This window comes from Rhineura floridana, chromosome 2 (assembly GCF_030035675.1).
Source record: "Rhineura floridana isolate rRhiFlo1 chromosome 2, rRhiFlo1.hap2, whole genome shotgun sequence".
Classification (NCBI taxonomy): Eukaryota; Metazoa; Chordata; class Lepidosauria; order Squamata; family Rhineuridae; genus Rhineura; species Rhineura floridana.
The window spans coordinates 86,993,762-87,006,613 of NC_084481.1; positions in this window are offsets into that span (position 1 = coordinate 86,993,762).

Genomic DNA, 12,852 nt, shown 5'->3' on the forward strand with positions numbered 1-12,852 from the left:
TTTATTGTAACAGATTAGCATAGCAGAAATAAGAGATTGGGGACAACAATCATGTGGAGGCTCGATATTTCTTTCCTTTTCTTTGATGAGATTCCTGCTTCAGCTAGCAGCTTAGATTGGTAACATTTCTTTGTAAGGTTGTTTGTATTTCTAATTAAAATCTGAAGGTTGCATTTCTTTTGTTTTACAAGTTGAACCCATGCGGTCAGAAGTAACCACCACGGAGTTCAAGGGAGCTTCCTGAATTTGTGTACTCTTCCTGTTGGTATAGCTCTGGGGAATTAGGTCCATAATGAGGTCCTGAATGTCAAACTTTTACCACTACACCACTGCTCAGGTTAGGGTTGTCAACCCTCCAGGTTTGGCCTGAAATGACCAGGAATTGAGCTCTATCTCCAGGAGAATTGCCAACTCTCCAGGTCTTGCTTAGAGTCCAGGAATTGACCTCAATCTCCAAGAACCTCTTGAGGTCAATACTGGAGATGTGACAAGCCACCACTGTGGTCTCACACAGACCTGTCATCTCAAGAGGCCTAAGCAAGAAGATGCAGGAGATGCAAAGGGGGATAGTAGTAAATAGTCAGTAAAGAGAGGGGAGAAACCATGGAAATCGTTAAAGTCCTGGGTAAATTTGCAAAATGGAGTTAGGAGAGTGGTAGAGGTGCAGAGACAGCCAGGAGTGACAGAGAAGAGGAGCTGAGTATTTAAGAACAGTTCCCCGTATATCTCCATAGCAAAGCATGTTGCAGCTACCTGCTGACTGAGCCAGGAGAGGGACACTCTTCAGCATACTGGTTGGTCATACAATTTTTCTTTCTTAAATTTGAACAAAAACATTCAAATGAAGACAACCTTGGTAGTGGGGTAAGTGGTGCACTGTGCAGCGGTACAGTAAAAAAAAGGTGGTTTGTGTAGTTTTAATGGTGAGTAGGGCAAGGAAGATGTATTCAAACATTGGCTTCAAAATGTGAATGCAGTTACAGCAGAATGCATTCTATGCTATCAAGGGTTTCCAATGAAGTATGAGGGAAGAAAAGCAGTGAGAAACCATGCTGAAAACATAAAACACAAAGAATTACAGAAGCAACAGAAAAGAATGCCACAAATCTCATAATTTTTTACCAAAAGAGACTCATCCCAAGAAAATCAGGTCACAATAGCTGAAGTAGGGCAGGTTCACAACAGTATTTTCCACCATTTAAGTTACACAAGCCAAGACTGTACAAATAAAATGCTTCCGACAATATTGCCTGATTCTGAAATTACAAAAAAACAAAAATCTTGTAGACAGACAAAAGCATCCAGCACAGCAGAAAATACTTTCGCACCAAAGTCACTAGCTAGAACTTTTGCTTATGAACTTGGATAAAGCTCAGTTTTTTTCTGTTGGAACAAGGGACACAGGAAATTCTTCCCATTAGCTGTATGTTACTTTTCTGTGACAGAGAATTCATAATGGGTTGCTCCATTTTTACAATGGCAATTATGAGATAAGTGAGACAATTGTGACATGGATCTCCAATAGTCTACAGAAAAATGGTCTCAGCATTAACTGTATGTCTTATTATGAGTCTGACAATGCCTCTGTAAATTTTGGAAAACGCAAACCAGTGTATCAGAAATCCATACAGTTTAATAACTACCTGATACAAGTGGAATGCAAATGTCATATAATCCACAATTGCTTCAAACATGGGATGAAAGCTTTGAGTTTCGATGTAGAAACACTTGTCCTGAAAGTATACAGTGAGTTTAGCTTCTCGGCCAAGAAGACAGAGTCACTCTTGTTCTTTTTCAAGTTCATAGAAATGGAATACAAAGATGTACTTTGGCACATACCAACAAGGTGGCTTTCACTTCTACCCTCTATTGAAAATTTACTACATTGTTGGCCTGTGATGAGGGTATACATTTTTTCTGAGGGGGGGGGAAGAATGTGTGAAGATTGTGTGGGCAGCCTTGTGATGAACAACACAAATATCTCCATCTTTGTTATCTTTACTTTTTGCACAATCTGATGGTAATCTTTCAAAATGCTGTGAAGAAACTGGAATGTAACAATATCAGCTCCACAGAACTCCACGGTGTCACGGAAGGCCTCCATTCAAAACTGAAGAGAAGAAGAGAGGACAAATTCTATGGAAGATCAGCTAAAGTCATTTTGGACAATGTTTCTCCAGCTGACAACAGAAAATTCAGAGAGGACGCCTACAAGACATTGACACGGTACACTGAATACCTTGAGAAATGATATGATGTTGAAACATCACTTTTTAAAAATGAATGGCTAGATTGGTAACAGGGACCAGCCAGTCCAAAAATATAAAACTGATTCTGGCCCGCTTGCATTGGCTGCCTGTATGTTTCCGAGCTCGATTCAAGGTGCTGGTTTTAATCTATAAAGCCTTACATAGCTTGGTGCCACAATACCTGATGGAACGCCTCTCCTGATACAAACTCACCCGTACACTACGCTGCACATCCAAGGCCCCTCCTCCAGGTGCCTACTCCGAGGGATGCTTGGAGGCTGGCAACAACGGAGAGGGCCTTCTCAGTGGTGGCCCCCAAATTATGGAATGATCTCCCTGACGAGGTGTGCCTGGCACCCACACTGTTCTCATTTTGGCACCAGGTCAAGACTTTTCTCTTCTCCCAGGCATTTTAGCATGTGTTTTAAATTGTTTTAAATAGTTTTTAGAAGATGTGTTTTTAAATTTGTATATTTGTTTTTAATGTTTTTAGTTATTGTAAACCACCCAGAGAGCTTCAACTATGGGTTGGTATATAAATACAATAAATCAATAAAATAAATCAATAAATCAGTGCTCTCACTTTACAGTGATGAGAAATGGGCAGATTTACAAACTCTTGCTACAGCACTCCACATTTAGATTGACATTGACAAGCTATATGATGACCACGGTGTTTTACAACAAATAAGGAAAGAGACTGCCTCCAATGAACAGAAAATAGATCAGAGATGGATGGAACTTTTCAGACAAATGCCTGAGGATAATCGCAGCCAAATGAAGAAAATGGTCTCTTTCACACTTTTCATTCCTAATGGAATGTCTAATGTTTACTGTGAGAGAGTTTCAGTTTAATAACACAACTGTGGACCTAGCGCAGAAACAGGATGAGTGATAGCATTCTGAAGACCAAACTACAGTGAAACTAAACATTAACGTGACTTGTGCAGAGTGTCTCTACTTGTTAAAAAAGAACCCAGATCTGCTAAAAATAGCAAGAGGCCAGCTCATATTTAAATGTAAAAAGCAGAAAGCTGAGGATAAACCAACCCAGCTTTAAGGTAAAAACATCATAATACATTTCAAATATTTTAGTATAAAGGTGCCATGCTAGTCATACAGCTGCAGAGAGGGAGCATAGACCAAACTTAAGAGGGTGGCAGAAATGGCCTCCGCCAGTGGTTGTCTTTAGAGACTCTCCCTGGGGTTTACTGGGTTTTTTTTTGTTTTTATAATTACTCTTTATTTTAAAGGTTTTTCATATTTAGTACAGAATGACAACAAAATGCCATGCAGAAAGAAAACAGAATACACGACAGAAAAACACACAACCCCTCCCCCTGCCACCAATAATATAAAATAAATGAACAGAATAAATAAAAGGGATGTCTGCTCTCAGGCCTCTAGAGGTCTGGTTTTCCAAGTATGGGTTTAAAAAGTAAAGGCAAATTAAAAAGGTGAAATTGGGCCCATGAATATAGACAGGTAAAGCAACATGTAGAAATTCAATCTGAGTTTTCCAAAAAAAATTCCAGGCATTTCCTCGGCTACAGTTGGCAACCCTAGCTCGGCTGTAATGTACATACTTGGTAAGGCAGATAAACTTACCTGTACAGTTTGCAGTTCACCCTTCAGCTCTGCTCTCCAGCCCCTGGTAACTTCAACAAAAAGCTTTCTTTATTATTTGCAAACATAATAAACACTTAACTTCTGAAGAGCACACTGCCTCAACTTTAAGTAATAAGCTAGGCCTCTTCAGCTCCAAGGTCTGGACTAAGGCCTTGAAAGAAAGAGAGGGAGATTAACCCTTTCAGGCTCACTAAAGCTTGTATATACTCCATCAATTAATAAGAAAATTAATTGTTTTCAAAAACCATCAAAGGGGAAAGAGAATTTTTTTGGTGAAGGTCACTCCACAACCCTCCTGGGTGCTCACAAGGCAATAAAAGGCAATCAAAGCACCAGGGGAAGACATTATGAGGAAATTCCTTTCATGGTGCTTTTTTAGTTCGGGAAGCACAGGCAGCCACACAGGCTGCGGAGAGCCAGAGAAATATTTAATGGAAGTAACACATATACATCAGGGCTGTGGAGTCGGTACGCCAAAACTTCGACTCTGACTCTGACTCCTCTATTTTTCTACTGTCCGACTCCGACTCCACCCAAAGTTGCTTCTGTGGAAAATGATTTTAATTTTGTTATAAGTTGTTTGTTAGGATATTAAAAGAAATAGACGCCCACATCGCCCTGGGAGAAATTCCTTGAAGTAGCCCCTGGAATCCTGTAGCATCAGGGAGATGTGTTACAAAGCTCATGTAGAAAAGATCAATGTTTAACTTGCTTAAGTAAGGATTGTAGTGTATCTAGGTAAAAGATGGCGCATGTACCCTCACCAACGCCCTAAGCTAAAGAAGAAAAACAACACCATATAAGGGAAATAGAAACTAAAGGGGTCCACCACCAGAAGTAAATGAAACCGCACGTATACAATTTCCTGTAAATGGGCTGATTTCGGGGAAATGGGCATGTGCTTATTGCTATACTTTCTATACGTAACCTTCCTGTAAGTGAAAAGGCTGGCTGTGTCCAGCTAAGGCAGAATCAGTTTGGCTGCTTCTCCACTTGCAAGTGTACTAATAAACTTTGGCATAGTTTACTCTACTTGTTTCGTCGTCTCAGGTTTATTGGAACCTTGTGATCTGGGAGCGAGCCTTAGCCTATCAATATTCAAATATTGAGGCGTTATTGTTAACACTTCTGACTCCACAGCCCTGGAAAGCGCTGTAAATGTCTTTTTAAATTGGAAGCTCTCGTAGGAGCATTTTTATCACTGCCTGAATATACACTGATCTTGGCATCACAGCATTTGTCTTCATCTGGGTCCTGTGTCATACAATGACACACAAAATGTTTTCCATCTTGAGTTATGGTGAAATGCTCAAATACAGCTGACTTCATGGGAAGCTTCTTTGACATTTTGAATTTATATTTTTAAAAAATTGTCAATCAAAATTTATTTTGAAGCCGACATTTCTACCAACTCCGACTCCAACTCCACCCAAAATTGCTCCCGACTCCAACTCCGACTCTGACTCCACAACTCCGACTCCACAGCCCTGATATACATGCCACCCTCAGACATCTTGCAACAATAGAGTAATCTCAAAACCCCATACCCACAGAAATTCTAAATAAAGTCTAAAGCGCCCTGAGAATGAGGCAGAAAAATGGAATCTCCATTTGCAGAATATGAAAACTTTCAAGAAATTGGAGGACAGGTTTTGGTACACATCTATACATACACCACACAACTAAACTGTACTTGGAGAGCTGAGAATGTATAAGAATAGGGGGAACAGCAAATACGTAACAACCAAATTCTCTGCTAGCTGCAGCCACACATTCTGGAGGCCCAAATCCTCTAAGCCAAGTATGGGGAACCTTTGGCCTGCCCGATGTTGTTGAACTACAACTCCCATCAGCCCCAGCAAGATTGGCCAATGGCTAGGGATGATAGGATTTGTAGTTCAGCAATATCCGGAAGGCCAAATGTTTCCCACACCTGTTCAAAGTCCAATAAATAGGAAGTTGTTCCTTTAAAACACAACAACATGGCAGCTCTGTTTTATTGAACTGTTCCATACTAGTCCACATTTGCTCTTTAATGTGTAACCCCACAGGGGCCTGGTCTAGAGAGGCTTCTCTACCCATGGTTACCACTGGCCTCACCTGGTCTGATATGACAAAGGGAGGGAGGAGGAAGTATGTTGATATTTAAATGCTTTTGAAACAAGTGTGGTTGTCTGGCTCTGCACTAAGAAAGTGGCGGTCACTCTAGGAGGTTTGCCAGGCAAAGATACTCCCTCACAAGCTTCTGCATGGGGATTCCTTACTAATTTCCTTCCATTATTAATTAGGCTCAGATTTGTTTAGCTACATGGGCAGAACTACATACAGATATTTCAGTTTATTCTTCGGGATTTTAGTGAAGTTCTGTTTAATGAAGAAAAAGGTGAAATAATGTAACAGGAGCAAGATTTTTTGTTATACAGTACTCAGTGAGAGTTCAATGCAGAGCCAAGTCTACCATTAAGCAGAGTCAAGTGGTTGCCTCAGGAGGCAGATCTGAGGGTGCCATTAAAGGGCAAAGAATTTTCAAGTATGTAATTCATGATTGTATGTCTACTGCCACGGGGTGTGCGTCAACTGAATTTTCTGCCTCTGGAGCCAAAATGTCTCGAAACAGTCTCTGGCACAATGGAAAGTAGAGATACATTCTTGCTCAACCATGAAGCTCATTAGGGTAGCCTTGGACAAATACACTCTGTACAATGAACAAGTTGCATATGATAGCAAGCTCACACATTGCTTTGACTGATGCCATGGCAATAGAAATGTTCTTTTCAAGATAGGATCTACAGTGGGGTGCACTGGAGGCTCTAACACATTCTTTAAAAAACATAAGCAACCTTGGAACTGAAATTCTAGCTCAGTGGTAGACCATCTGCTTTGCATGCAAAACCTCCCAGGCTCAGTCCCCAGCATATCCAGTTAGTAATGGGAAAGACCCCTGTCTGAAACCATAAAGAGCTGCTGCTAATCAGTATAGATAATACTGACAGATGGACCAATGGTCTGACTTGGTACAAGGCAGCTTCCTATGCTCCTAAATGTCTGCATTTTAAAATGTTCCATGTAGTGGTGGCTCTAAATGCTAGAATGCCAATTTTCTATAGGTTCTGCAGACTACCACCTCTCCACAGACAGGCATGAATGAACCATTTCTATGCTAAATGGATTGTTTTCAAGGTTGGCCCAAAATATTTTGTTGCCTGAGGAAAACAGCGTGATGGCACCCACCATTCCATATACAGAAACTGCCCAGACTGCCAGCTGAATCTTATTTTAACACTAGTAGGATAGTGTTCACCAGCACACCTGAGATAGCAGGGTAGCTTAGAGGGCTCAGAGCAAGCGATTTGTGATTATTTGGTACACACAGCTCTGTCTTTGAACATGTCACTGCCACTTTTCACATCACTCAACATCGGGCATCTGAAGTGGTTGCCTCATTCTACCTAATGGTAGAACCATCTCTGGTTATTTTCCTGCTCCAATCATGAAGATCCCCTAAGCCTTAGCCTTACGCCCAGTCTTGCCAGCAAGAAATACTTGTCAGCAACAAAGTCCAAATGGTGGACCCTGTGATGTTTCAGTTCCTCTGCATACAGACTATTCATGATTCTTCAGCTCTCTGAATCAGGAATGGAGAACCTGTGACAATTCAGAAGTTGTTGGACTACAACTCCTATAATCCTTGACCATTGGCCATGCTGGCTGTGGCTTACGAGAGCTGTAGCCCAACAACATCTGAAGGCCAGATGTTCCACATCCCTGCCCGAAATCCTGGTTTGGTGACTCTCACTTTTGCTGCTGAACAGTCTGAGTCATTTAGATATGAGTAAAAGAGAAAACTACATTTGTTTATTTTGGTTCTGTTAAAAGCCAAACTGTGCTTTGTGTGTCAAATATTTCAGATCAAATAGAAATACCCCACATTGAACTGTTGTCATTTTCCACTATATGGAGAAGCCTACTACTTCTTTATGCCCCATCCATATCCCATCAAATCCCAAAAGTATTAATTAGCTGCTTATGTTTTTCTCAACCAAATAATAAAAGTGATGCAGGTTGCCATGCCAATTAGGGCGTTTACTCCAGAACAAGTCTCTCTTGCTATTAATATTGTTCTCCCAAGGGATCTAAATCTAAACCTAGTTGCTGCTGCTATCTTATTTATTTATCAGGGAGTCTCAGAATAACAAACTGCCTTGTTTCTCACAGGCTTCCTAATTTAGGGTTCTCATCTGCAATTGTTTTGATCTGATTTGCTGATTTGCAAATAGTTAATAACTGTATTATTGGGGAAAACTAAAATCTCCCTGAACATCTCCTGTGTCTCTAACACTTGCTCTAGCTATCATTTGGCCATAGAGGACCAGACAAGACTACAATATTTTATGGGCTCATAGGAAGAATTGGGTAACCTTTTAGGAAGACATTCTTGGCAAAATGGAGATGGCTGTGATAGTGAGTGGATCAGAATGTACTAGTGTTAGATGTAGAAACATAACTGATTATATCTGATGACCCTGTCCCCTCCACACCATGTTTTGCATGCTTGGATGTGAGCAATCAGTTTGTCCACCAATCTGAACAACTCTGGAGTTTTTCATAAGTTCTAAAGACTCTACCCAGAAAGAGTTGGAGATGCTAACAAGTTTTTCTATTTAGCTGAAGTGCTTGATGGTTTAGGTGACCCTAATATTGGCATCACTTCCAAAATAATGAAAGTATTCCTTTATTTTGTCCAATAAACCCAATGGAATATGTTAAGAAAAGAACATAAGAAGAGCTCTGCTGGATCACATGAAAGGCCTATCTAATCCAGTCTCCTGGTCTCACAGTGGCCAACTAAAGTCTTTTGTGAAGTCCACAAGCAGGACAGAAATACACCTGCACTCCCCACACTTATGATTTCCACAAAGTTTCATAGCTTGGTGGTACAGCCTCTGCCTTGCATGCAGAAAGTCCCAGGTTCTATCCCTGGCATCTCCAGGTAGGGCAGAGAAAGAACCCTGCCTGAAACCCTGGACAGCCACTGCCAGACTCTGTAGACAGCATTGAGTTGAGCAGAATGGACCAATGGTCTGACTCAGTAGAAGGCAGCTTCCTATTTTTCTGTGTTATTCAGAGACATATCGCTCCCCAGAAACTGTATTCACAGGCAAACTACCAATACTGGAATTAGTACACAGCCATCATTACTATAGCCATTGACAGCCTTATCCTCCATGAATTTGTCTAATCCTCATTTTAAAACCACCCAAGATGGTGGCCATTTAAATTATATTTTGGCTTTGTTGTTCTTCTTTAGCTTTACTCTGATTTTTGATATGACCATGATCTGTACCGCATTCTGCTCCTGGTCTTGTTTTCGCAGAAAGTATGGAACTTCTCCATCTTCTGCTACCAATTATATAATCAATTTGATTCCTATATTGACCATATGGTGATGTCCACGTGTACAGTCGTCTTTTTGGTTGTTCAAAAAATGTGTTTGCAAGAAACAAATTATTGGGTTCACAGAATTCAATAACTCTTTATCCTGCTTCATTTCTGTCTCCTAGGCCCCATTTCCCCACAATTCCTAATTCTTCTCTGTTCCCTACTTTTGCATTCCAATCCCCCATGATTATCAGTACATCTTGTTTTGGTGTGTGATCAATTTCTTCCTGTACTTCTGCGTAAAATCTGTCCAATTCCTCTTCTTCTGCGTTTGCCGTCGGAGCATAGACTGGCATGATGGTTATATTGATAGGTTTCCCGTTTAATCGCATTGATATCACTCGCTCAGACCTTGCATTGTAGCTCCTAATTGCTCTTGCTACATCACTTCTCACTATTAAAGCAACCCCATTTTTTCTTAATTTCTCATTTCCTGCATAAAATATTTTGTAGTTGCCTGATTGAAAATGTCCCATTCCTGTCCATTTTAGTTTGCTGACAACTAGTATTGTAATGTTGATGCGTTCCATTTCTTGCTTGACAATTTCTAACTTTCCCTGGTTCATGCTTCTCGTATTCCATGTTCCTATTGTGTGCATCATACAGCTCCAGACTCTTGTTTTGCATCTGTGCATATCAGCCACTGGGCTTCCTTTTGGCTTTGACCCAGCTGCGTCATTAGTCACAGCGATACTCATACTTGTCCTTTGTTCTTCCCCAGGAGGGTGGTGAGTGCCTTCTGACCTGGAGGTCTCATCTTTCAGTATTATCTTGTGTTGCATTTTGGATACTCTGTTCATAGGGTTTTCGTGGTAAGAGATATTCAGAGGTGGTTTACCATTGCCTTCCTCTGAGTTTGGATGCATCTTAGTCTGGTGTTTCAGCTTTGACCATTCCGCCTTGGGTGCCCCTGCTAGGAGTCTAGCCTCTTGGTCTTGACTCCTGACGGCATTGCTCTTAGCATCTTCAACACTCTCAAACCCCCTCACCACGTTAAGGTGTGCATCCTAGAGGGGGACACAGTATTGCTAGGTTCCTGGATTCACATAATAATGGCATTGATATTGGCAGTTTTCATTTTAATTTCTTTCCTAGTGATATCTAACATGGAATTTACCTTTCACAGCTGCCACACACTGAGTCAAAATTTGCATCAAGCTATCTTACACATATGAATACATAGGAAGGAGCCTTATATCGAATCAGATCATTGGTCAATCCAGCCCAGTATTGCCAACACTGACTGGCTGCAGTTCTTCAGGGTTCCCAACCCCACCTGGAGATTCTGGAGACTAAACCTGAGACTGTTCACATGTAAAGCACATGCTCTACCACTGACCTATGGGTACACCCTAGCTATAGCCTTCCACAACCCTAAGTTCTCTGTCTTGGTCAGTCACCAGTTCAGATCCTACTAGCATACAAGTGAAGTTAGGATTTTTTGTCCCAATGTTCATCATGTTACACTTGCTTATGTTGAACTGCATTTGCCATTTTAATGCCCATTCACCTAGTTTGGAGATAACTTTTTGGAGCTCTTCCCCCTCTCCCCCTTTTTTTGCAACCCTGAATAATGTGGTGTCATCAGTAATCTTGGCTCACCCATAACTCCAGGTCATTTATGAACAAGTTAAAAAGCAAGCACAACCATTTTGCAAAATATTGCAGGTCACAAGTACTGAAATCCCAAGTGCATGCTGTTGGGCAGATGCAGGAGGAGCAGTTCTTTATGGATGTAGTGGAATCAGATAGAGAGAAGGGGAAGGACTGGAATCTGCCCGTGGAAGTACAAGGAACAATGGTGTCCGTTAAGCTCAAGTGAAGACACTGGTAAAGGGACACTGTATTGCCCGCATCAGATGCAAAGACCATGTGTACATCCTGGCATTTATTATAGTTCCTAAACAGGTGACTCCAATTCTGGGTTTGGCAGCATGTGAGAAGCTTCATCTGATTAAACAGGTACTGGCCATGCAGCCAATGGGGAACAGGAATATGAAACATTGATTTTGAGTTGTCATGATATATTTGAAGGACTTGGTTGTTTACCATGTGAACATACAATCCAAATAAATAAATCAATTTTTCCAGTGATCCATCCATGCAGAAAAGTGCCTTTTGCACTTCGTGACAAACTCAGAGGGGAGCTATCAAGGATGGAGGCTTTACAGGTCATTGAGAAGATTGAGGAACCCACAGAATGGGTGAGCTCTCTAGTTATTGTAGAGAAACCTAATGGCAAGTTACTGGTTTGTCTTGATCCCAGAAGCCCTAACAAAGCTATAAAGAGGGAGCCTGGCTGACTGGAGGAGCTTGAGGAGAAAACACAGTGTTGTAACTACTACTTAATAAAACTACCTTGTTAACTGCTGGCTCTATATGTTGAACCCAAACATATTATAGGTCCAAATACTGAACCTTGGAGGACCCACTTCATACATCCCTCCATTGTGAGGACTGTCCATTTATTCATACTGCCTGCATCCTGGTCTTTAATCAATGGCTGATCCATAACAGGACCTGTCCTTTTATCCAATGAGTGCTAAGTTTATTCAGGAACCTTTGATGAGGGACTATATCAAATGCTTTTTGAAAGTTCAAATATACAATAGTTACTGGATTAACCTACCCATAAAAAAATTGTGCTCCTTTTTTTCTCTCGGTTTGGATAAGACTTCCGTTTTCTGAAAGAAGCCTTCTTGACTGTGCTTATTAACCATCCTCTTGGCTTTGGTGGTACCTTTACTGATTTGCAGTATACATTCTAGAAGAGTTTCTACTATTGTGATTTTGCATAACCCCCGTACTTTTTGGAGAGATATGACCCTCTTGGCTTTTCCTTTCAACTTCTTTTTTACTAATCTCCTCATTTTTGAGAAGTTTCCTCTTTTGAAGTCAAATGTGACTGTGTTGGACTTCCTTGGCAATTGTCCACTTACATATATGTTGAATTTGATAGGACCATGCTCACTGTACCTAATCAGCAACACTGACATCTTGTACTTCCTTTGCTTCTTATTTCTATATCAACTTTCTCCTACAGAAAAGCAAAATAATTCCAACACTTTTGTATAAAAATGGAGAGGAGACCAATACTGGTTGCCATCCACTTTGTCTACATGTAATCAAAGGAAGATGTTAGATTCAGGGTCAGTTAATATTATTTGTAAACTGCCTTAAACTGGCTGGCTGCTAAACGGAAATTGATACAGGACTTCATGAGAAAGACCCAGCAGGAAAAATTACAAGTGCTTCTTCTAATTTTCCTCTTTGTGCTTTTATTATGTAACATCTTCCTTTCAGCACTTTTTACGTAGAATCTCAGCAAACACAACAATAAAGGTTCCTTATATATTTACATTATTAACTTGTTTTGTTTGACTTAATTACTTTTGCTTAACATTTCCACCTGGCTCCAGAGACAGAGAAGTGATTGATTCTCTGGTTCCTTCCCAGAACTCTTTCTTTAAAAGTTTTTCTCTTTCTAATTTCACCCGGGAGGATAGTAAGCGCTCAGGCACACACATACATGTGA